The sequence below is a fragment of the Adiantum capillus-veneris genome, chromosome 9 (genome assembly GCF_014529385.1).
Source record: "Adiantum capillus-veneris isolate H3 chromosome 9, ASM1452938v2, whole genome shotgun sequence".
NCBI lineage: Eukaryota > Viridiplantae > Streptophyta > Polypodiopsida > Polypodiales > Pteridaceae > Adiantum > Adiantum capillus-veneris.
This window is the reverse complement of record NC_140939.1, coordinates 158,416,318-158,443,949: the sequence shown is the minus strand read 5'-3', so window position 1 is coordinate 158,443,949 and position 27,632 is coordinate 158,416,318. Positions and strand designations below refer to the sequence as shown.

General features: G+C 37.4%; 1 pseudogene; it reads right to left on the bottom strand.

The window, feature by feature from the left end:
* Positions 1-3,747: 3,747 nt before the first annotated feature.
* Positions 3,748-4,381, bottom strand: LOC147451457 (ras-related protein RABA4c pseudogene; annotated as a pseudogene).
* Between the last annotated feature and the right edge of the window lie 23,251 nt (positions 4,382-27,632).

The following is a 27,632-nucleotide window of genomic DNA, read 5'->3' as shown; positions in this document are numbered from 1 at the left end:
TTGTCATTTGGTGCGGGAACAACAAAAGTATCACCAACAATAAGAGCTTGACTAAGGGTTTCATAGTGTCCTTCATATGTTGCATCCTCATTTATTTCGTCGTCATCGTCTTCCCCTTCTTCTGTAGGCTCCAAAATAAGGTATGTCCAGAAAGGAACGTGTGACTTGCTCACACATCTCCTCCACTTTTCCTGTTTACATGCACTACAGAAACAAGACAGTGAACGTGTTCTCAAAGCAGTTGTATCATGCTCTGAATATGCAGAAACAGAGTGCATTGAGCGGGTATTTTTTACAACCTTCACATCCCAATTTTTTCCCCTTTCGACATCTCTCAATTCAATCACCCAAAAAATCTTGCTTACATAACAAGCCTGGGATGCATAGGTGGCTATAGCACCATCTGACAAGGTCCGTCTCAATAATGCCACAACATCTGTAGCACAGTCTATCTTTGGGTAGTTTGGCTGCAATTGGTATTGAGTATAGGCTGTTACACTCTTGATAGGGTTTTTTGGTGCCTTGCATCCACCATTGTCTTTGCATATGTTGCATTGACAATGGCAAGCTTTTCCATGCAGACCGAATATAGAACTTCGCATGTGATTTATGGCATCCTTTAGGAAGGACATTTGAACATGTGAAATGCAACAGCAAGTATATCGGTCTCTCAAATTTCGCACAAAATATGGCTTCATGTACTCAAACGCCCACTGCCTTATTACAATTTCAGGGTATTGTTCTTTGAAGTTGTGAAAGAGCTCCACCTAAAATGAAAGACATATATGGTTAAAGAACATTGAAGAAAACTGTAGGTTTTGAGGAAAACTGTTACATTACTATAAACCAGTATTTTTATTTTAAACCACTATGTTTTTTCACTTAATTGGTTAGGTAAACCAGTATATATGAACACATGTCCTTGGTACGTACCAGTGGTATATAAGTGTTAACCAGTGAAAACGTTCTTACTACTGATGTAAACCAGTCTTTTCATTTACAACCGGTATGTTATTTACCTAACGAGTACAAGTGAGCACTTAACCACGATGTATACCAGTGATAAATAAGTGTTAAAAAGAATGAACACATGCCATTGGTACGTACCAGTGGTATATAAGTGTCAACCAGTTCAAACGTTCTTACTGCTAATGTAAACCAGTTTTTTCATTTAAAACCGGTATGTTATTTACCTAACCAGTACATGTGAGCACTTACCCATGATGTGTACCAGTGAAAAATAAGGGTTAAAAAAATGAACACATGTCCTTGGTACGTACCAGTGGTATATAAGTGTCAACCAGTTCAAATGTTCTGACTGCTGATGTAAACCAGTCTTTTCATTTAAAACCGGTATGTTATTTACCTAATCATTACATGTGAGCACTTAACCACGATGTATATCTATGAGAAATAAGTGTTAAAGAAAATTAACACATGTCATTGGTACGTACCAGTGGTATATAAGTGTCAACCAGTGCAAATGTTCTTACTGCTGATGTAACCCAGTCTTTTCATTTAAAACTGGTATGTTATTTACCTAACCAGTACATGTGAGCACTTACCCATGAGGTGTACCAGTGAAAAATAAGGGTTAAAAAAATGAACACATGTCCTTGTTACGTTCCAGTGGTATATAAGTGTCAACCAGTGCAAATGTTCTCACTGCCGATGTAAACCAGTCTTTTCATTTAAAACCGGTATGTTATTTACCTAACCAGTACAAGTGAGCACTTAACCACGATGTATACTAGTGAGAAATTAATGTTAAAAGAAATTAACACATGTCCTTGGTACATACCAGTGGTATATAAGTGTCAACTTGTTCAAATATTCTTATTGTTGATGTAAACCAGTCTTTTTATTTAAAACAGCTATGTTATTTACTAGCCAGTACATGTAATCACTTAACCACGATGTATACCAGTGAGAAAAATGTGTTAAAAAAAATGAACACATGTCCTTGGTATGTACCAGTGGTATATAAGTGTCAACCAGTTCAAATGTTCTGACTGCTAATGTAAACCAGTCTTTTCATTTAAAATCGGTATGTTATTTACCTAACTAGTACATGTGAGGACTTAATCACGATGTATACCAGTGAGAAATAAGTGTACAAAAAAAATTATTGGATATGTAAACCAGTATTTTCCTTTCAAACAGATATGTTTTTTACCTATCTGACATGACAAACATTACATGTGAACACTTGATGAGTACATGTGAACACTTAACCACTATGTATACCAGTGAGAAATAGGTGTTAGAAGATTTTTACTGGTTATGTAAACCAGTTTTTTACCTAACCAGTTTATACATATCATATGCGTGTGAAAGTATGCGTCTGCAAACGTATGTTTCAACAAACATACGCGTATGATAAAATCTATGTTTCCATTTATATTCTCCTTCACATCCAATATTTATCTACTCTTAGTCTAGGACCAAATACAGATTCCCCTTATTTCCATTTATAACTTCCTTCATATCCGATTTCATATCTACTCTTATCAACCCATTTATAGAGAATATAGGTCATGAATGCAAATATTAGAAAACAAAAATGGATATAGTGAAGCAAGTTATTACCTGAGATTGTTCAAGAAGATGCATAGGATGTTTGACATATGAATTTCTTCCAATACGCTTTCTGCACACATCCTTCTTATTGGGTGAAACACGAGTGTTAGACATCCAAAAAGAGAAGATCAACTCTTTCTCATTAGGTGTTATGAAGCCACTATCCATGGGCTGTCGATCACACAAAGAGATTGGCAAATTGCCATCACCTGCTGCCCTCAACCGATTTTTTGTAGCTATGAAGTTCCTCTTGTGAAAATTTAGCAACTTAGATGTAGCTGAAACATTCACTTTTGAGGTAGATGTACACTCAACATTCATAAGCATTGTGGTGATGAACCTTTTAAGAAAGAGCTCCTGTCCGCTCTTGGGTAATTTGATTGCATCTATTGTGTTGCGTATGGCTTCAACGAAGGTTGTTTGTGCCCTGGGCATTTCAAGGTCGCCAAGAGAAGGATGATTGACAAACTTGCACAAAATATCTGAGCGTGATGCAACATCGAGGGCCTTTGTACGCCGATTGAAGAGCATAACAAGGTCATTGCAAAGTCTTTGACGCTTTGCATCATCAGCACCATTTTGATCATTATCTTCCTCACGTGCTACCTGCTCAAGCTTGTTCTTAGCACGCTGCTCCCTCTTTCTCCTAGCATGATATTCCTTGACCACATCAACAACATACCTAGCACAGAGTTCACAGTGAGGCTGAGAGTAGTCACATACAATGTGAGATTCTTGCTCCATGCTAGAGAGGGAGAGATTGAGCGAGGTGATAGGCCTACAGAGAGCAAGAGAAGTATATGACAGCAATAGATGTGTGATAGGCCTACAAAGTAAAACAACAATATGTGCTCCTACACAGAGAGTTAGAGAGAGACAGGAAAACGAGAGAGCGGGAAGACAAAGAGTTGGCTGACGTGCATAGTTAAGAGCTACAGAGCCGTCTTCTATATTTGAAAAAGAGACGTGGAAATAGTAATGGTGTAAAGAGCTGGTTGACGTGCATAGTTAAGAGGTACAGAGCCGTCTTCTATATTTAACAAAAACCTGTGGAAATTCTATATTTAATTAAAAATCTATTCAAAAGAATATATTGAATTGAACTAATAGAGATGGTTTTATGTACCGGTTATAAAACCTCTGTCCGGGACAAGGTTTTTGGTCCACCTATTCATGCATCCACCCTTGTAGATTGTATAAAGCTAGAACTAAATTAGATACAGTAGTGAGGTATACCTTGACTTTGAATGTCAACAAACCTCTTTTAAATTTTTTTCCATGATTATGTTGACATAATCAATATAAACAAGGGGCTTTGCTCTGCAAAACCTTTCAAAATGGCAGCAAATGTACAGAGATATAGCTGTAGCACACAACGATTGTTTGCCTCAACAATCACCCACACTGTCCCATAGCAACCCTTCTTCGCAACTTGAACTTTCCGGCCCTCGGTTGGAAGGAAAATCTTGGTACCTGTTAAGAAAGACGCCTTGCCATTGCCATGTTATTCATTCGCAATGAAAGACTTTTTACTGACTATCCTATAGATCTTTGAAAGCACCATCAAGAATGCACTTTCCACATTAGTAGCTTCCAGAGCTGCTGTCTCAAGAAAAAACAAACCTTCTTTCTCAGCAAACTCCTTTGCATCCTCTGATGTAACTACCCTAAGGGTGCTTAGATCAGTCTTGTTACAAATGAGCATAATCACAATGTTATTGCCAGCATGACTCCTAAGCTCTTCTAGCCATCGAACAATATGGTCAAATGTTTGCCTTTTAGTGATGTCATATACCAACATAGCTCCAACTGCACCTCTAGTATGCACTTGTTACTACTCTATATCTGTTGCACAAGAACAATTAAGCATCCATGGGTGTCCAAAACATAAAATCCCATACAGCAAACACAAATGGGTTCATGAACTAGCTACATAGGCTTCAAGTTTCAACACATTCATGTCCAAAAACAATGAACTCCATGGCGGATCAACAATGACGCTAACCATCACTCTCTACATGCTTGATGACTCTTATGAGTGCTATCATAAGGGGTTGAATAAAACCATTTTATGATAAAAATGCCACCAAAAAGAAACCGGCTTGCTATGTATCTAGCGATTATCTACTGTGGAGGGTCCCTAGCCTAGAGGCGCCTCAGGAGATGGCTTCTTTCATGGAGCTGCAAAACCAACCTATGGGTAAGTGATGCTTTAACTCCTCTAGAATCGCTTCTGGCGGGTCTATGGGGGGGCACTATAAGGCATTCATTGCGTAGGAAGAGCAGCAAAGGGCTTACGTTAAACCTAGGTGGGATTACGTTAAACCTAGGTATATTTTAAAATTTATAGGTGGGATTACGTTAAACCTAGGTTTTTTTTAGCATTGGTTCAAGGAAGGTTCTTTCTCTCTCTCTCTCTCTCTCTCTCTCTCTCTCTCTCTCTCTCTCTCTCTCTCTCTCTCTCTCTCTCTCTCTCTCTCTCTCTCTCTCTCACTTTATAGCAGTTCAAGGGCATGTTCAACTCTCCTCGTCGGATAGACCTTTAAGGTCTCTTGGGATAATTTCTATGACATTAAAATTCTCTTCTTTTCAGGGGGTGGCTGTGGGTGTGTGTGCCCTAATAAAAAGAGGAAAATGGTATAGCTTTTCAATCACCCAAGTGTGGTAGATTGGTTATGCCATTTCCCACTTGAATAACAGGTCTTGAGTTCAACTCTCCTTGTCGAATATATATTTAAGGTCTCTTGGATAGTTTCCTACGAAGTTAATATTCTCTTCTTCTTCTTCTTCTCTCTCTTTTTAGGCAAAAACATCTCCATTCAAAATTCGAAGAAAATTTCTGCCAGGAACCTTTGCCTCTCAAAACTGACAAAGTTAGAATCTCCATAGAGGAACTAGTAAAAAATTTGTTGATTTTTATGAGCAGCAATGTTTTGAAAAAATGTGTCTCAGCATAATATCGTGTCGTTTTCAATTTCAAAAATGCCGGTTGAGAGCAAGAGGAAAAGGAGAATTCTGCCCCAAAATAGAGAAAAATAGTGCAAAAACCCAGAAAGATAACCTTATTTGCTAAAAATTCCTCTTGGCAAATTCAAGGAAATGAATTTTGTATGTTTGGAAAAATAATTTTTCTTGAACACTGATGAGCAACTACAAGCCTTAATATGGTGCCTATGGCCATTAACACTAGTTCTGTAATTGGACACTTAAGTGTCCTGAGACACTAAAGTGTCCTGAGACACTAAAGTGTCCTGTTTTTCTACCAAGTTTTGGCAATTTATTTGTCAAGCTAGAAAAAAGTTTTTAACACCTTGCTTCTACCATAGATTTTTTATGAGGGAAAGAAAACACTAGATTTTTCTCCCTATCAAAATATAATCTATATGGAGAGAATTCTGGTAAGTTCTAAGACATAAATTTTATTGAAATTTTAAGGTGTTTTGCCAAAAAAATCATAAAATGATTATATCTTTTTGTAGAGATGGCATTTTTTATGTTTATAAAAGCCAACTGTTAGCACTTAGTGTTACAAAACAATGGAATTCACTTCAAAGATAAGTTTTCTAGTCACATGCAAGCTATAGACATAATTTATTACTTGAGCATGTACTAAATAAGAGCATAATTTTGGTCTTCCAAAGGTCCCCTCATGAAATTGATACTATTCTAGTACAATTTGACAACTACAAATGACTTCATATGTTTAAACCAAGAAACTACGTATTTTTTGGGCTCCCTAACTCAATTAAATCTCGTTGATTGAACTCTATCTTGAATTCTTTATCGTGCAAAAACTCTTGAAAATCTTGAGTTCTCCATAATAACATTGAAACCAACGTTTTAGGTACCCGAATTGTGTATGTACCATGTACTTTGATACCTTTAGTTGATCTACATGGAAAGTTTGATAGTATTTGAGGTTTTGAATGCTTATGTCTCAAGAATGAAAATATGAAAGTTTTCTCTTATGTAGTTTTGAATATTTAAAATGATCCAATAATTGTTGCATTCCAAAGCCCTTCTACTTGCCACCTTGAGTGCTCAATGGAAAGGGCAAGCAATGTATCACTTTCTATAGCTCACAAATACATCAGAAACATATTTTTCTTTGTATACAACGATATGCATGAAATGACCATATCAAACACATGGAACTTTCCAATATTTTATGTACTCCAAAGTCAATTTTTTTGCACATTAAACTTTCAATTATCTATAGGAAAATTATGGAAGAGTCACCTGAAATTTTCTGTACAAGGTTGCTTCATTTTTTCTTGAGCTTATGAAGGCGATTCCTTCAAAGCATCAATCGCAGTCTTACAAGCGTCAACTTGATGAGTATAGTTCTTGATCATGATAGATTCTAAAAGGCAAGGTTATATTTTTAAAAGACCCTCTAGCTAACATATTGAAGCATATCAAGAGGGTTCTCTTAAATAAACCATCTAATGCAAGTAGCATTTAATTTAAATTTGTTAAAAAAGGACATTTAAAGTGTCCTGTTTTGGTACCAAACTAGTGTTAAGTCCCTAATAGCTTTGCGAGAAAGTGACCCACCATTCATCCTTAGTCGATCTGACAGGATGGATGGGCTAATAAGTTTATACTTTGGAACCTCAGAAATAAGCTCATCATAAGTAACCTCATCAAACAAAACCACAATATTGTGGACCTTCTCCTTTTGCTTTCCCTTGCTCTATTTCTTCTTCTTCTGCTTGCTCAATGCCGCCTCCTCCATTTTTTCTCTCTCTACCATTGTGTGCCGGCGTGCATCCTTGAAGATACTTTAGATGGTGCAGTTAAAATGGCAGTCAGGTGTTGCGGAAAAAATGTTGCCGAATACAAACCACCATGAGAGCGTCTCTCTCTCTCTCTCTCTCTCTCTCTCTCTCTCTCTCTCTCTCTCTCCACGCGTCGACGTACACCCTGGAAGGCAGTTTAGATGGCAACCATGTGTTGCGACAGAAATGCTACCAAATACAAATCGTTGGGGAAGATGAGTTGCAACACGGGTGTGCTTGGAAGTTGGCAACGCATGTGGAGGCCGCCAACTTTGAGTGCAAGGAGATTCTATTTTAGACAACGTTCCCTATCCTTGCATTCCACCAGTGTTCGAGTAAATCCATTGAGAAAATTCAACCTACATTTTTTTCAGCTTAACTACATTTTCTTAAACTTTTCAAGTGGATTTTCTCCTTCTCTATTTTATGGTTAAGCTGAGGCACACTTTTCTCGAGCACACATTCCACCCTTCTGTTCACACAAGGGTGGTAGTAACTCAATATGCCTAGCATAAAGAATAAAAGAACCTATTTGAATAAAGGTTTGAGCTCCTTTTCACATAAGAATGATAGTAACTCAATACACCTAGCATAAAAGAATCAAAGAACCTGTTTGATTAAAGGTTTGAGCTCTTGTTCACGTAAGGACGGTAGTAACTCAATACGCCTAGCATAAAAGAATAAAAGAACCTATTTGATTTAATATTTGAGGACGAAAACCAATAGAAGTAAAGCCACACAATTTGACATAAGCAGGTTTATTTAAACTTGAGGATGGAACTTGTAAGAGTTGTTTTTTTTTGTGAGGGGGACATCGGCTCACGTTCTACCATAACTTGCTAGTGTGCAAATTTGTTGCGGCCGCATCTTGTGACCGCCTCTCAAGGCACATGAGAAAACACACACACACACACACACACACACACACACACACACACACACACACACACACACACACACACACACACACAGAGTGTATGTTATCTAGATTGAAGAATTCTAAAGAATTCTAATTTGTCTAGCCTCTTGCCACTGGATAATTACTTTGAAAAAACGTTTGAATATGGAGTCTCACTGAGTCCTGCACTCCTTATATATATAGAAGTGTGCTCAAGGTAAATAAAACTTATTCTTTTTCTTTTGTAGCTGAAGTGAACACGCTTAAAGCCTTTTGGGAAAAAATTTGAGAAGGTTTCACTAACCTTCTCCCTTATTTTTTAGAGCCCCCCCCCTCTCAAAGCACGCTGGAGGAGTCTTTGGATAAACTGAACCTAGCTTTTCTCGAGTCATGTTGAAGCCGATGCATGCTCCTAAAGATAGTTTTCATTGTGGAAGTTCTATAATTTTCCCAAAAGAAAAAATCAACCAATGTGAAAAAGGGCATACTTCAAAATTGTAGGGTCAAAAGAAGGTACGTTCCCCATTGATATAGAAAATGCACACTTGAAAATCTCCAAGTTTTAAGTTAAAATTTGAAGCATTTTCCCGTTTTTACACTACAACTCGTAAATTTTAAGCACTTTTCTCAAGGCTAAGCTCAAGTCTAGCCAAGATTTCTCAATTTAGGCCATTGAAAATAAATTACACCACTAGCTTTTATAAATAATGTTTGAAATCCTCCCAATTTAAGGTTAAATTTGAAGCATTACCTGACTTTTACAGTAACACTTGTAAAATTTACATGTTTTCTTAATTGAAAGCCCAAATCTAGCCTTTGGATTTCTTAAGTTTAGCTCGTTAGAAATACACTACATCTCCAATTTTTGTTAACGATGTGTAGGACTAATTGTAGCTCACAGTCTTCCAAAGGTAAGCCATCATGAACTACAAATTTTGCAATGGATGGGACTTAGAGGGAGGCCTTGTGTGACCTTACCAACAAAATGTTCATATAGACTGATGGGAAGCGTAAAAGCATAATGGTATTATATAGGAGGCTCACCAATGAAGAGACTCGCTCGGACTATAGGTTGCTCGGAAAACTTTGCTCGGTGTTTGGTAAAACTCATTTAGGAGCATCTTCCAGTTGTGGTTGGCCACATCTTTTCCAAGTGTGAAAAGACATTAGGTTCTTGTCTAGTTGAAAATCTAGCTTTACTTTACTTGACAACTTTTCTTCGTATTCACTAGTAATGTTGCACTTGATTTTCTCAAGATTTCTTTATGAAATGACTAACTTTGTTGTGGTTGTGTCCTTTGGTTGGGCTTTATCTACATTTTCTTTTCTTTGACCACCTGCTTCAATTGATGTTGACTCCATTGGCTGTAATATTGCACCTTTTGATTGCAATTGTTGAGAATTGTCATCCTGCATTTGAGTAACCTTTGATCTTAGAAGATCCATTGTACTGTCTGGTAGAATCTTAATCTTCGGAGGAGATTGTGGTGGTGAACTTTGTGTATCCTTCTGAACTTTATCTTTCATGGATTTTGATTGTTTTTTCACCTATTCTGGCAGCTTGAGGCTTTGCATCATATTCAGATAGTCTTTGACTTCAGTCGGGCCATCCGTATGGGTTTGTACAAGGTCATGAAATTCCTTATATTCGTTACCATGTGCATCTAGATATGCATATGTGACTTGGTCACACGTAACTATTTGAACACTAATGGATTTGTTTGCTTTTGACTCTGACTTGTGGAGATCAACTGAAGCTTTTGTAATTGATGACCTTCATAGAGGTATCTATCTATAGACTGTGATGGAATCTGGATCAATTGGAAACTTCCAACAACCATATGATCTTTAAATGGTTTTTGCTTTGAAGGGGTCTGCTAGATAGAGGCTCTAGGGCTTCTAACTGACATTGGGGTTCTTGGTACAAGAGCTGATTTTGATGAATTTACAGCTCCACCCTTTCTATAGGTAGCCTGCTTCATTATGAGAGTTCAAAACTATTTGACTCTAGTTTAGTCTCACCTTTTGGGACTGTGAAGGCATACTTTGGGTAGCAATGTTGATGTTTGGCATCTGTAAGCCTTTTGGATAGTTTCTTATGTATCTTCATGAAACATGACAAATTATTCCCCAAGTTAAGTTGTAGATAACATTATCTTTTCCCTGATACTGTCTATCCCATGGGTCTCCTATGATATGAGCTTCTGTGGTTTTAGAACCCAAGGCATCATAGATCTTAGACTCTCGTCTATATCTACGACTACTTTGGTCAAAGTATATGCTCGTTTGGTTACAATGTCAAAGCTTGATTTTTGATGGAGGAGAGTTTCTCTCTGAACAAATTTCTGGGTTCACTTGGGTAATATCCTTCAGCTCTAGAGAAGATGGGCTATAATAGATTCTTTCCTCTGACATGAACCATCCTTTTTGATCTATCACTTGACGCACTTCTATGAGCTGGTATGTGGGACGTTCAAACACTGGTTGATCCTTTTTGTACAGTTGTCCTTTTTGTTCTACATAGTGTGCATATAAATTATAGGTGCCATACAATGCTAACAACATTCTAATTGATGTGTCCCTTAGACTCGTGAATGCTTGGAAACTTGTGGCAACAGTCTTTTCAACATTCTGTGATATCTGGACACCTTCACCAAATTCAAGTAGGAATTTGTTGTTCAAAGAATCCATTTTAAGCTTTTCAGCTGACCGCACATCTTTATGCTGATTTTGAACTTGCAGTGCTTTAACTGGTACTTCTAACGGTAATGCAAAATCATCTGATTGCATTAAAAGTGACGAGTTGGATGCACTTACATCAAGATTCGCATTTCCAATTTGCTCCATGCTTTGAACAATCTTCAAAAAAAGGTCCACTTTTCATCCACAATTTGAGAAATACACCATGATTGGTGGTATTTCATTTGGTTCTATCATGTCAAACTCTAGTTGAGGAGCTTTTGTTTTTCCCCCCGCATCACACCTTTCCCAAAACCGGCAACATTTATTTGTTAGCTTCTCGCAAGCACCTGGTACCAATTTTATCTTTCAATAACTTCTTGCTCCGGACCCCGTTTGAGACATTGTAACTTCCTATAGCCTTCACTTGCTGCATAGAACACATACAATTCCTGGCGGGGCTCCAAAATTATCATATGGCACATCTCCCCAGGTGGACAACCCGGCTCAAACCTAGCTCCCGACAAAACTTTGACTGGCCGTATCTTGGCCTCCAGGACTCAGATGGACGATAAATCAATCACTGCATGCCCATAGCTCCAAGCTAGCTTGTACCACCAGGCATCATGGCCTATCTGTATCAGATCTGCAACCACCTCCAACTTCAAAGCCCCATATCTTGCACAATATAGCTGCGTTTGACGAGCCATCTAGACCTTTTCCTTCATTACTTCAAGCTCTACATATCTAGACCAAAAATAAGTACTTTAATCACCCTTCATCTGCCACCCTGTCAGGCCCTATCTAGAGCATTTTTGGCCTAGAAAACCACATAAAGAATACATCTCCACTGTCACTTGCATGCTCAGGCTCTTCCCATCTGCTCTAGCTCTCTGCTATGCATCTGTAAGCATACACATCACTGCATGTGCCCTCTACCAGGATCGACAGACTTTGGCTGCACCAACTTCATAGACCAAGTGAACCACTCAACTGAAGGTAGTGTGAATCAAAAGCCATTGCATCCTCTAGAAGCCATTATAGAGGAAAGTTTCTCTGATACCTCATGAGAAAGATCATAAACCATAATGATTGAGGAATTAAACAAGGTGAACCCTAAGGAAGGAACTTCCATGGGGGAAGGTCCTTCACAACCTACATTTGATGTAAAATTATTGTATCTAAAACTTCAATTAAGAATAAGCTTAAAGCCAAAATGTATAAGGATGGAATGGAACGCTATTGTGTTAAGTCGGAAAACAAGCCAAGTGAGTTCAAGGACCTTGTAGATGTGGACTATAATGGAGACATATACTTTGATCGCGAGGGAATGATGCACCTAGTTGTTGATCACAACCCCTTTATTGTGGACAAATGGGGATTGGCTGGCACCAAAGACAACGGTAGAGGAAGAGTTGGTAGATGAATCATCCAAGATGGACAAGAAAAATGATGTGCTCAGGCACACTAATGAGACAGAGCGACTTAACATAGAAAAAACTTTCGTGGGGCTATATAAATTCAATAATGGAGAACAGACACTCTATTATAGATGTGATGAACCCCACATAGAGGAGCTGGCTGACCGCAAGAGACTATATGTTTTTACATACATAGAGGAGAGAAGTATCCAGGTGGTCATAATGGATAAGCATGGCCAAAATACTCTCCTATGGACCGTAAGGAGCTAGGGAGATATACATATTTTGGTGTACCACTCCACCAATACTATGTAAATTACAAGGAAGTTAAACCCACGACTACCCAAACAAGACCAAAAACTAGGTATGTAAGTCCAATAAGAACCACAGTGGAAGATTCATTTGGGCACCAACAATTCCCAAACACAGGGTCCATGGGACCAATGGGGTCTAAGTCTTCTTTGAACACACACAAGGGTAGTGTAGCACCTGACTTGACTTACACAATTAGTATCCCTCCGACTATTACATGAGATCGAACATAATAAACTGATGAGTGTGCATATTTCCAATAGCATAGCTCTTAATTTAAGCATTTTGTTTACTTTATCTTAACTATTGTCTTGCGTATATTTAATTGAGAGCTTTCTATCAAGGGTTAATGTACAAGCATAGCATTTTGTGCAAGCTTTTAATTGAGCCTAGTACTACTCAATTCATACAGTGTTGAACTATTTGAGTTGCACTTAAAATGACAAGTGAAAGAATTTAAAGATTTAAAGATTTGGAAGTTTATTGCAAAGCCTTGAAAGCTAGAAGGTGAATTAATTTTGAACATTTTGATGTAAATAGTTTGCAGTGAACATGCAAAGAAATAACACAGTGCAACTTGTAGGTGGTTGCATTGGCCACACACATGTATGCGTCTTTAGATGGTTGTGTTGAAGATTCCCACCCACTACCATATATTGATGCCTTATTGGATGATGTCATGGGCCATGAAATGTATTCTATTCTAGATGGGTTCTTGGGTTATAACCATATTAAAATGACCCCAAAATATAGAGAGACAAAAGCATTCATCTCAGTAAGTGGAGAGACTTCATTTCAAAATTGATGAGTTTGGGTTCTAGAGTGCTCGAGCTACTTGTCAAAGAGCTACATCTCCCACCTTTGAACCCTACCTCACAAATTTCATGCGAACATTCGTCGATAATTTCAACCTTTTTGGTGCCCAAGAGATGCATTTGGAGAATTTAAAGTTATGTTTTTTGAAGTGCAGAGAATCCTCAGTAAGGCTAAGTTTTTTGTGTTAAAAAGGTCATGTTGTTGGGCCACGTAGTGTAAGTTGAAGGAATATTTCTAGATCTTGATAAGATGGAAATCATTTGGTTAGCCAAAGTACCAAAGATTTTTTTAGGAATAAAGGCATAGCTAAATAGAGATTAGAGTGTTTTCATTAATGGAGAGAGATAATTTTACACACAATAGAGAGAGAGAGAGAGAGAGAGAGAGAGAGAGAGAGAGAGAGAGAGAGAGAGAGAGAGAGAGAGAGAGAGAGAGAGAGAGAGAGAGAGAGAGAGCACATGAAATACGTGGTTCACCCAATGTGGGCTACATCCACGGAAAGCAGTCATTTAATGGCTTTTGCACTTCAAATGAGAAGTAGGTTACAAACGGATTAACAACCCTTTTTGGGACTCCATCCTTGTTTCACTCTCACCACCTCACACACCTTCACCAACTCACACACCCTTCAATGCACCTTCATTGATCATTTTGTGTGTAGAAGAGGCCTCCCTTTATAGGCCAAAAGGGCTTCCCTCTCTCATGAGAGACATCTGTGTGTGTAGTTGTCCTTGTGTAGACAAGTTCATCTTGAACACTCCCATGCATCCATGTGTGGCCGTCCTTGGGTAGATAAGTCTACATGAAATTTGTCGATTTGCCCATGTATAGTTGTAGACAAGACCACTTGAAAATTGTGGACCTGCCATTGAATTCGGCCACCTGTCAAAGACTTCTCTCACCACCGGCCAACCAATTGATCAGTTTTCGATCACTTTTGGCCATGATATTTTGGCAAAATGGAATATTTTGACAAACTTTTCCTTGTTATCCACCTTTGTTAACATATCTATAGGATTATTTCTTGTGTGCACCTTTTCAAGATTTAATTGTCCCTCTTCTAAAAGAGTACGTATGAAGAGATATCTCACCTCTATATGATTTGTCCTTGAGTGAAAGGCTGAATTCTTTGCAAGAATAATGATGCTTTGACTATCACTATACAAGACACAACTGTCTTGTTTGTATCCAAGCTCCTCCAAGAATCTGTGAAACCACATAATATCTTTGTTGGCCTACGTTAAAGATACATATTTCTCTTCCGTAGTAGAAAGTGAGACCACTTTCTACAGCTTTTAAGACCAACACACGACTATGCCTCCAACTGTGAAGACATACCAAGAAGTGCTCCTTCGAGTATCTTTGTCACCTGCCATATCTACATTAGTGTACCCTTGCAACACAATTTCATTGCCTCCAAAACACAAAGTATTTGTCATTATACCTTTAAGATACCGTAGTATTCACTTCAGAGCTTGCTAATGCTCTTCACCTAGATTATCCATGAACCTACTCACAACTCCCACTACATGTGCAATATCTGGCTTTGTCCAAACCATAGAATAAATCAGAGAACCTATCATTGTATCATATGGAACTTTAAACATTTACACTATCTCCTCTTGTGTATTTTGACACAAATCTTTGGCTGGTTTAAAGTGACTAGCCAAAGGTGTAGAAACCGGTTTTGCCTCTTGCACTATAAATCTTTCTAGTGTCTTCCTGATGTAATCTTCTTGAGATAGCTTTAGTGTCTTCTGGTACCTATCCCTTGATTTCTTCATACCAAGTTTCCACTTTGTAGCACCTAAATCTTTCATTGAAGAAGATCTAGAAAACTCTTCTTCTAGGTCTTGGATATCCTGTATGTTAGCAATTGCAATCAGTATGTCATCAACATACAAATCAGGATCATGAACTTCCCATCTCCCAAATTCAACGTGTACACACAGTGATATGAGTTGCACCTTTTAAATCCATAATGTAGCATCCATCAGCTGAACTTTAGGTACCACTGTCTTGATGCTTGCTTTAGACCACACAAGCTCTTCTTTAACCTATAAACCATTCTTTCCATACCCCTTCGGTTGAAGCATGTAAATTTCCTCCTCCAAGTCCCCATGAGGGAACAATGTTCCATGTTTACATCCATTTGCTCAAGATTTAAACCGTGAGCAGCCACAAGGCTTAATACAAGCCTAATGGAATTCATTTTTATAAGAGGAGATAATATTTCATTGAATTCAATACCTTCCTTTTGAAATAAAACCCTTTATCACAAGGCTCGACTTGTACCTTTTCTTCCCACCTTCTTCTTCCTTCAACTTGTACACCCATTTGTTTTGCAATTTTCTCTTACCTTTAGGTAGCTCAACCAACTCCAATGTTTGGTTGCAATGTAATGAGCCCATCATGGCTTGCATTCTCTTCTTCCAGTCTTCTTTGAATTTGTGTTTCATAGCTTCTTTGGATGACTCTGGCTCTCTAGAATCTGAGGCCAAGGGATGATTTAAGGAAGGATAAAAATTTTCTAGAGGTCTACTTGATCTCATAGATCTTTGGGCATAGGTTGAGGCTCCTTCTTTGACTGAAGTTGTTGCAAATTGTCATCACTTTCACTCTCTAGGTCTACACTATCCTCAATCTCTATGTACTCATCACCTGTACCTTTTGTTTGTTTTCTTTCTAACTAATTTTTTTACATATTTTGTTTGTTGAAAATTACACCCCTACTCCTAAAGATTTTACCATCTTCAAGATTCCATAGGTGATACCCCAAAGTTCGCTTTTCCATAGCCAATGAAGAAACACTTTTTAGACTTTCCATCAAGCTTTGACCTTAGGCTTATATCTATGTGCATAAAAGCCTTGCATCGAAAAACTTTCAAAAATGCATAATTCACTGGTTTACCTGTCTATGCCTCTTTTGGAACTCCTCCATTCGATGTCATTGAGGGTGATTGGTTAATCAAATAAATAGATGTACTTACTCTGTGCTCAAATCTCAAGTGGTAGGTCTACATGTAGCCACATGCTTTGTGCTCACTCCATGATTGTCATGTTCACCCTTTCCAAAACTCCATTTTGTTGAGGTGTCCTTGGGATTTTCCTTTGCCTTCAAATGCCATTGCTAGCACAAAAGCTTTCAAAAGTTTGGCTACAATATTTACCTCCATTGTTGGATCTGAGGCATTTAACCTTGATACCTGCTTCATTTTCCACAAAGGCTTTCCACCTTTGAAATATGGAAAACACATCGGATCTATTCTTCATTTCATAAACCAATATCTTCCTTGTTGCATCATGTATGAAAGTTACATAGTATAATGAACCACCACGAAATGGTGTACTTGGAGGACCTCATATATCAAAATGAACCAATTCAAGTTTTCTATTTTTTCTTTTATTTACTACTTTTAGGAATTTTACAATCTTTTGTTTACCATAAACACAATCTTCATATAACTCTAATTCCACTTCTTTCAAACTTGGTAGAAGCTTCTCTAATTGAAGGATTTGTATTCCTTTGGCACTCGTATGCCCAAGCCAATAATGCCACACTACACCGTTGACTTATATAGTTGTTTCACAAGTTGAAGATTGTGTGCTCACCATACATAACCTTTTTTGTTTCTTCAATCAGCAAAGATCCTTTCAAGATCTTCCAGCATTTGTTTCCGAATGCAATGGTGTGACCTTCATCATCTAGTTGATATGTAGAGATCAAGTTTATGCAAAGAGAGGGAACATGCCTACCATCTTTAAGCTTCCATTCATTTCCATTTGTAATTTTCAAATTGTACCTTTCTCGACAAGCTCACAAGATTCATCATCTCCCAAGTATACATACCCAAAATTACCTTTTGTGTAATCTCAAAAATGTCGCTTATGTGGTGTCACATGGAATGAAGCTCCGGATTTGACTATCCAAGAATTGGACACATTGTCTAGTGAAATAATTAGAGATCTTGCTCTATTTTACCTGCCACATTGGCTTCCAATGTTGGTTTGTTGTCTTAAGACTCTCATTCCTTCTTCTTCTTGGACCAGCAATCCTTCTTGATGTGGCCCTTCTTGTTGCAGGTCCAACACTCAAGAACTAACTTTGTGTCTGACTTGCTCCATCTTGAGCTATCATGACCCTTTTTATTTTTGAACCTCTCCTTTGGCATTCCTCTTGTTTTCACTAACTATGTAGCACTGGATGATTCACATGTGCTTCTCCTTTGCATTTCCTTGCTTAGGAGAACACCCACAACATCATCAAACTTAAGAGTCTTTGGGTCAGAGACAAAGTTACTTACAACCATCACAAGGTTGTTTCAACTATCTAATACAGATGATAGTCTAAAGGAGAGCTTGCACTTTGTTGTTGAAATTGACATTCACAGATACTTGACTTATGTTGGTGTTGAAGTCATTTAGGTGTTCTACAATTGAACCACTCTCTGTCATTTTGATTTTTAGTTTTTTGAGGCATTATGTTTTTTGGTACAAGAAAGAGTTTGTGCGCATTGAAGCACATGGGATTGGAAATTTTACAAAAGAGGTGATAGCACGCAAGGTGTTGTATGTAGGGCTTTGGTGATTGACTTTGTTTAAATATGCAAACTTACATGTAAATACATGTGTTCCTTGATAGAGGACAAATTACAAACCAAGAAATATAAAATCATGTATAGGCATGTTCTCCCACTTGGCTCCATTGAACAATGGGGGTTGAACTTTGTAGCATCTCTGTTGGAGATACATATTTGTTGGTGGAAATAAATTGTTGCACAAACTGGGTTGAAGCCAATACATTAAGAACAAAGGAATAAATGGGGGTAGAAAAGTTCATGTACAAGATCATTAGATACCTTACATGGTTTGGATTTCCCATAGAGATAGCTAATGATAGGTAAGGAGTTCCTAAATAAGGTGGTTTATAAATTAGTAAGAACTCATCTTATTATGCACAAGAAATCAATCGTGTATTACCCTCACTAAGATAGGCAAGCTAAGTCTACTAACTAGAGCCTATAAAACATTCTAAAGAAAAGAAAATAATGAAAGAACAATAGATTGGGAGTAGAAGTTACACTCGGCACTTTGGGTCTTCAAAACAATGTACAAGGTGAGCACTAATTTTACTCCTTCCAAGATGGTGTATGGAATCAAATCAATCATGATGATGTAGTTTTTGGTGTCAAGTATGACAATAGTGGTGCAGAAGAGATCGCCTATGGATCAATCAAAGGAAACAAGAGTGCAAAAGAAGTTGCATTTTAAAGAATATTGGTTGTATTCTCAAGGTGCGAGCGATATTGTGCAGATGAGGAGGGATAATTTTTTTAATCATCATTGAAATATTAGATATTTTAAAGAGGTCTCTCAGTGCTAGTCTTAACATAAGGGCAAGAAAAATGCAAAGAAAATTGATGCTTTTTGGCTTCAACAATTACATGGGGAATGTTTGAAGAAAATGATGAATGGATATACAAGTTGAGGTCAAAGCACAATAATACATTAAAGTGATAGATGTTGGTGCTAAGGCCTTGGTGTCAGTGAATTTGATTTCTCTATATTAGAGTAGTCAAATTGGCACACCAATGCCACATTTGGCTCATGTTTTTCAAAGATTCTCTTTGATATGCATAATGATGGAGATTTATCATTGTGGAGGTGCATTAAATATGAATAGTTACTTTCATGATGACAATGACCCATCAAATCATGCAAGTGTGTGGCATAACGTCATTGGTGGATATAATCAATTGAATTATAATGGAGAAAATGTATCAACTATTTAAGGCAAATTGAACTTGTAGTTCAAATGTTTGCTACTATGTTTGTGTGTGCACTACTTGCTCCCTTTGCACACACAACTCTCAATCCTTTGTGTTGCTACATTTCTAAGCATCACTTTAACATGGCTATTAGCTAGTTACTTTCCATTCCCTCTCACAAATCTCAGTCCTCTGTGTCTCTACATTTCTAAGCAGCAATTTACCATGGCTATTAGCTAGTTACTTGTCATTCCCTCATGCATTGTGAGTGGCTGGACTTGGTGTGCCTTGCTAAGTATCAAAAGATCCCACTCCATGAGTGAGAAGTGAATGTACAATTGGATAGTATTATTGAATAAGTTGCAAACGATACTCATATTCTACTCTATTCAAAAGGTAGAGAATTTTTAACACTCTTCTGAATGTTGTGAGACACCTTAAGCTCCCCCTAGAGGAGATCTACAAAAGGTCTAAGTTTCCAAAGCTCACATCTCCGATGGTGGAGTACTTTAGAAAAACCAACAAGGTGAGTGCTATGTCAAATATGGAAAGATAAAGGAGATGTAACTTACGTATGGGTGGATACTACTATTAATATGACATGGCAAAAAAATATTGGCTTCTATCAAAATAGAAAAATCAAGGCAGCAGGTTGATGGGCACACCTCTAGTGAGCTAACAAATTTATGAAAGATAAAGACATGTGCCACTTTGCAGTCAACACCCATCCTAGAAATTAACATGGACCATGAGATTTATCCTAGGGATATACAATCATTGTACAGAGATGCAAGGATGGTGGTATCCACACAGAGTAAACCTGGGATATTAAGGAATTTACCTTCTTTTGTAGGGAACATGAGACAAAATCCGAGGTGAAGACTGTTTCACCTCAATGGAGTCTAGTTCCAAAGATGATGGACAAAATTTTTTGCTCCCTAGCAATGCCAATGTGCCACAATCTCCACTGTACTACACCACCACTTCATGTTCACCGTGTGTATTGACCAAGACATTTCTAGAGTACACCATGCCCGCATTCAATGCCTCCTAAAAAGAATGGACGATGTTAGGATGAAAAATACATCAACACAATATTGCACTCGTAGAAAATGCCTCAAGTTATCTCACAAATTTGTGCCATCCTCTTGTTTTGTCTAGTCGCCCTTCTCAAGTGAATCAAACCAAGTGTCATCTTGTGGTGATTCAATGGATAACGCTGATGAAGGTAGCTCCTTATTCATCATATAGACGAGCAATGAACGTACAAGTCTACTGTTTTTTTTACAAATAGGTGTCTTGCAAGCCACCATGTTCATGCAATCCTCTACCCATTCGACGGCTCTTGTGACATCTCTTACTATTGCATAAATTTTCTTGGGACACGATGAAAAAAACTCCTCTATCATTGACCGTTGCATGTGTAAGCCGTTGTTGATGACCAAATTTGTAAACATACATAGCGTTCCAATGTGGAATCATCTCTAATAGTCCATGAACAAGACTGTTTGTGGTCAAAAACAAAGACGAATCATTAACATGAGAATCCACACACTCTTCACGTACTACAACGAGCCCTTTCTCAACCATGTGGCTGGACAAGGCTTAATAAAGCGTTCTTTGTCTCTTTTTTTGTTTTTTCTGGACTATAATGTGCAATCTGTACACATCTACCAATAGCACCTATGACATTATATAGATTGTACAAATTAGGTTTAGTACCTAAAACCAAAAATAGCATAAACTCTATAATTATATAACATTTCCAATGAATATATTAATTCTTAGACAAGGACACTTACTCGATGAAGAGTGTGTCACTATTGACATATTCAATACATTCAGTATCTCTATTTCTAGACTAGTCGACAAAATCAATGATGTCTTGGTGCGTCATGTCAATCACTTTTCTCCATAATACCAAAGAAAGAACACAACACAAATGCTTGACTTAAGCCTTGTAATTGTCAAAATAATTTATTCACAGAAAAAGAAAGGTGATGGGAATGGGATTGTGCTAGCTAGGGGGGATGAAAGAGAAAGGTGTTGCACACAAGTGAGTGTGTTGTGGCTAGATTATCACTCAAGCGAATTAGGTTCCAAGATCGATTAATTTGAACTCATAAACACGATCTTGAGTATTTGCTAAGCCATCAGAAGCTCATCACAAACAAGGGAGATGTAATGGAAAATGGAATGGATTTTGTTATTCATGAAATGCACTTTAAATAGCTCTACAACCTTGCACCATTGCATGTGGGATAATTCCTCCCCTTCTCTCCTTGACTTAAAACGTAGGACAAAGATCACACCTTGTAATCCTCTCCTTGAGAGTTTGGGCATGAAGATTCTTTATCCACTAAGGATGGCACAATATCCACACAGGATGTCAACACATATCCACTAAGGATGACAGATCCACAAAGGATGACAAAAGAAAATACCCCCCTTAAACTAGAGAGGCTACATCTTCACAATATTTAGTCACAGTAGACTAGGTTGTTCTTGCCTTGGTCTTCATCTTCTTCGCCGACCACATTTTTTGCAAGACTTAATACTGTAGCAATCCTTTGCTACATCTCCTATTCTCCCACAATCATAACACTTCTTTACATTTCAAGATGATGTTGAATATCCTCCGCTTTACAATGATGTGATAAAGGCTCCTCTTTATGGTAACGATGGTCCTTTTTGCTTCTTCTCTTCTGCTTGAAGAGAATTGATGACGTCTTTAAAATGATGGAGCATGTTCTTTCTCTTCAAGGATGGTGACCAAGTGGTCATAAGAGGATGGAACTATGCCTAAAAGAACAATCATTTTGTTATCTTCTTATGATGTAAGGTTTCCAGTTTCTGAAACCTTAAAGGTTGTATAAAGATTAATCAAACTGATATGATTATTGAAAAGCAATGTAGAATTGTCCGACCACGGCAAATATTGGTATTTTTGGAATCTTAAGCACAGCAAACCCCGGGCTAGAAATTTTCAGATTTAAATTCGGACAAAAACTGACCCCACTAGTCCTTCCGGAAGATTCAATGTAAAATAAATTATTAAGAAAAATTGAAGGGTTACAGTAATCATTTAAGCATAGACTTTATTAAGGGTCTTCCAGATGTTTACAAGATATTTACCAATTAAGCAAAAATAGGTCAAATTATAGAAAAATTGACCTTTTAAAAGCTGGCAAGTAATGGGAAGGTCATCACTGACTTGCCAGGAACTCATTTAGCAGCAGGGGGCGTTTTTTGACTTGCTGGGGGCTGTTTGAACTGCAAGCAACTGCCTTTTACAGCCTGTGAGAGCTTGTGAGTGCCAGAAAACTATAAATAGGACCCCTTGCTTCATAATTTGACAGACATGGAGCCTTGATACTCTCTCTCTCATCTAGAGAGAACACTACGCAGAAAGCATTAGAGATTAATATCTAGTTGATTAACCTAAACGGTAATTAGTCTAATCCTTCTTAATTAGCAAGGTTAGATTAAGTTATTTTCTTAATAAATCAAAGATTAGGCCTATGTATACTCATAAACCCTCTCTTAATTAATTATTCTCTGCTGATTTTTGTAGTTAAGCTTGGTAATGTTAAGCTAATTAATTATCCTATCATATTAGGACTGAAAATAGCCAAATTAACCATAAATTAATGGAAAATATATTAATTAAGCTTAGATTAAGTTGAGGCAATTATCAGAGCTGCATTAGATAGTCATTAAGCTAGGAAAATTATCCTATAATTTTTTGAGTAATTTTCCTAATTAATCATGCAAAATTACTCTATTTTTAGAGAAAATTAAATAGGAGAAATTAGTAAATTGATTTCAAATGATATGAGTTATTTATAAGTGGTTAATTAAATGTTAAGGAACTCGTGATAATTAGGAGAAGCTTAGATAATTAATTTAACTAATTACTTTAGCAGAAATACTCTGTTTTTAGAGAAAATTAAATAGGGGAAATTAGTAACTTGATTTCAAATACTATGAGTTATTTATTAGTGGTTAATTAGGTGTTAAGGAACCCGTACTATTTAGGGGAAGCTCAGATAATTAATTTAGCTAATAACTTTAGCAGAAATACTATGTTTTTAGAGAAACTTAAATAGGGGAAATTAGTAAATTGATTTCAAATGCCATGAGTTATTTATCAGTGGTGGTTAATAAGGTGTTAAGAAACCCGTGATAATTAGGGGAAGCTTAGATAATTAATCTAGCTAATTACTTTAGAAGAAATATTCTATTTTTAGAGAAAATTAAATATGGGAAACTAGTAAGTTGATTTCAAATGCTGTGAGTTATTTATAAGTGGTCAATTAGGTGTTAAGAAACCCGTGATAACTAGGGGAAGCTCAGATAATTAATTTAGCTAATTACTTTTGCAGAAATACTCTATTTTTAGAGCAAAGTAAATAATGAGAAAAAATGGAATTCAAATGTTGTGAGTTATTTATCAGTGGTTAATTAGGTGCTAAGGAACCGGTGATAATTAGGATAAACTCAGATAATTAATTTATCTAATTACTTTAGCACAAATACTCTGTTTTTAGGACAAATTAAATAGAGAAAATTAATAAATTGATCTCAAATGTGGTGAATTATTTGTCAATGGTTAATTAGATGTTAAGGAACCTAGGATAATAAAGAGAAGCTCAGATAATTAATCTAGCTAATTACTTAACAGAAATACTCTATTTTTAGGACAAATTAAGTAGGAAAAAGTAGTAAATAGATTCAAATTGAATTGACTTATTTATCAAAAGTTAATTAGATATTAGGAAACATGTGATAATTAGGGAAAGCTCAAATGAGTAATCTAGCTAATTACTTTAGCAGAAATACTCTATTTTGTGGACAATTTAAATAGGGAAAATTAGAAAATACATTCAAATTGAATTGAGTTATTTTTTAGAGGTTATTTAGATGTGAGGAAACCCGTGATAATTAGGAAAAGATTCAATGAGTAATCTAGCCAATTACTTTAGTAGAAATACTCTGTTTATTGGACAATTTAAATAGGGGAAATTAGCAAATAAATTCAAGTTGAATTGAGTTATTTATCAGAGGTTCATTAGATGTTAGGAAACCGTGATAATTAGGACAAGCTCAAAGGAGTAATCTACCTAATTACTTTAGTTGAATTATCCTATTTTTAAGCCAAATTAAATAGAAGAAATTAGCAAAAAGATTCAAATTAAATTGAGATATTTATCAAAGGTTAATTAGACTTTGGAAAACCTGTGATAATTATGTTATCATCAGAAAATTAGTTTAACTAAACATCCAGTTAAAATTACATTATTTTTAGGAGAAAATGAAAAGGGAAATATAGTAAATTCACTTAGAAACCTTTGATATCAATATCAGAGGAAGAATGCACCTTGAGGAATCCATGATAAATATCCCAACCATAGATAAATATTTTAGGTATGTATCTTCAATAAAAATAACCGATTTTTGTATAAAATAAACAAAGGAAATTAGGAAATGAATTTATCTAATTGCCAAATAAATACCCGACATCCAAAATTATTATTAAAGAGTGGGAAAAATTACTTAAAGCATAAATAAGTTATAGAAGGAATATCTCATCAAATCGACTATTAAAGATACCTATTTATTCCAAAAATCCTTATTCTTGGGTAAACAAAGAAAAAGAAGATTATTCAGTTAAACTTCTAATGGATTAATTCTTTCTAAACGGTTACCAACATGGCTCCAAAGAGAACCAGGGGAAATCCTCTTACTGAGGAAGAGGATGTTAGCAACAAGCGAAACGAAGCCACTAATGACCATGAGGCTGGGCCTAGCCATAGGCCGACCTAGGAAAGATTGCAGGCTCCAGCCCAGCAGCAGATGGCCGAGCAGTCCCAGGTGGATTTCTATTTTGTTCACTTAAAATCTTTTAAAGTTCATTTTTAAGTTAGCATTGCATACGTAAAGTTAAGAAGGATAAATTGACTGAAAACGGAAGGTAACTTCCAACGTGAATTTGTTTATAATGTAGGAAAGGATTGTTTGGGTTAAAACTGGTTGAAATAGGAAATATATGTTTGATCATCCTTAAGACAGCTTGTCTCAAGACACCTCCGACTCCTTAGTATAAAATTGATGATAATGATTGGCTTTCTAGCCATGGATAAGTCGGTTACCCCCATGAACGATGAGTTTCTACTCCATGTCATGTATTGATGTTTCTACATAAGTTAGGATACCGTTTTTTTATCATAGGGGAGCCGCCCGATTGTATGGGCAACTTGTTTGGTGTATGGACACTCGGAACCTTGGGTGGGGGTTTATCCACTCCGGATTGTGAATAAGGAAGGGGTGCTGTTTTTTCACCCTTAGGTGGTCTTGAGACAAGACGAGTACTGGTCATGGTTATTATGGACGATGTTTTGATTGACATTACCCTGTCTTAAGTTTAAAGATGTCTGTTTTCTAAAAGAATGCTTTCAATGTTGTCTTCAAGGAATTACTGTGATGGAACATTAAAAGAAACCATTATTTTAAATGTTAAAACAATGGGATAATAAGATAAATGAATCTTGTGTGAATGCGGGGTGGAAGTGGGGATTGACTAAGGTTGTCAATCATGGACGAGGAAGAAGGAGGGTGTGGGAAACACCTCTTGTGAGGAAAGCCACCGAGTTTCGGCCCTGCACCAAACTGCGCCCTTGCAAGCTCTACGGCATCACGCCGGTGTGGGGATGAATTCCCGTGCTTGTAGCAGGCGGGGACGACCATCATACAAGGTGGGGGGAGCTTTGTTCACCCCCTCGCACTGTCTGTGGGCTGCCATAGCCAGTGAGCAAGGTGATTTTGATACCCAACGGGCACCGAACCCCATTGGGGGTTAGTGGCCACGATTATTTTTTAAGCTAAGGGACGGTACCCTCAATGGGGTAAACCCCCCCTCCCTCTTGTGAAGCTTTGGCGAAGCTCGGCATCCTGACACGGACGACAAGTACATACACCACACATATTCTCTACGGAGTTCAAAGTGACGTTATTTCTCAAAATCAATTATGGTCGAAAGCAATTCTACCCATACTCGATTCGGCTACAAGGGATTCAGGATTTTCTTAACATGGCTAACATTTTGGATCGATTTTGACTTGGATAATATCGACTTCGACGGGATTAGCAAGGCAAATTAAACTTTGCAAGTGCTCTCAATATCAGGTGTTTTTTTTACTATTCCTTTCACTGCACTGTGTCGCCATGTATTCCGATATTAATATGACTTTTGATTTCGAGAAAAATATGCTTGATCCTACCCATGATGGCTCGTGGCTGGATGCTCTCACGGAGAGTGCCCACGACGCTACGGCAAGTGATGACACTTATGAACTGCTTGACATTAAAGAATTTTGTGCACTTCCGACACGCATATCAGTTACGGAAGGAAATTTTAAATCTTTAAATGAAAATGTCACTAAATTATCCACATTAGTGATTCAATTAATGCAACAACAGTCCAAGGGTCTTGCTGACACGCACATGCATGAGCACGTTGCTACACAGGGGCAAGGCCCTTCTAATCAAGGACAAGGTCCAACTGTTGATACTTTGCACACTCTCACTGCAAAAGAGGTGGATGAGTTGTTGAAAAACACCAAACCACTGACTTTTAAGGGAGAAGACCGAGACCGCAACAAGGATGCAGTGAATATCTTTCTCAGCAAGTGGGATGGAATTCACGCCTTACCACGTACTCCGGACACAGTCAGAGAACTACAAACAAGACTAACTCTGGAAGGCAAGGCCTACAAATGGTGGATGTCTCTCAAGGAGAAGAATATCATACCACAAAGTTGGACAGCTTTTGAAGCTATGTTTCACAAAGAATTTCTGCCTACAAATGAGGCAGATTGGAATTGGACGGCTTGGGACACGTGTCCCATCATTACTTGAATATATATTTCACTATTGGGATGTTATCCTCAAGTTGGAAGGCTTAGATAACTTTCAGCAACTACGGGGATTTATACAAGGTCTGACACCAGAGCTTAAGAAGCACGTCAAGACCCAAGACCCTAAAACACTTGAGGAAGCCATAGTGAAAGCACATATTCACGATGATCCAGATGAAAAGAAAGCACATAATACTCCCGTGTCTGCTAATATACATGGTAATACATGCACACAGTATGGGCAAAATAAAAGGGAATTTATAGTAGCCAATTCAGAAGCATCTAAAAAACCCAAGGGGTCCAGAGGTCCTCTCTCTCCTGAGGACTTTGATAAAGCTAAGAAAGAGAAATTATGTTTTCAATGTTTAGGAAGCGTTCATGGCAAAAATGATTGTACCAAGGGGAAATCTGCTGCTCATGGCAAGAAGAAAGCAGTGCACATGGTGCAACTACTACCTCTT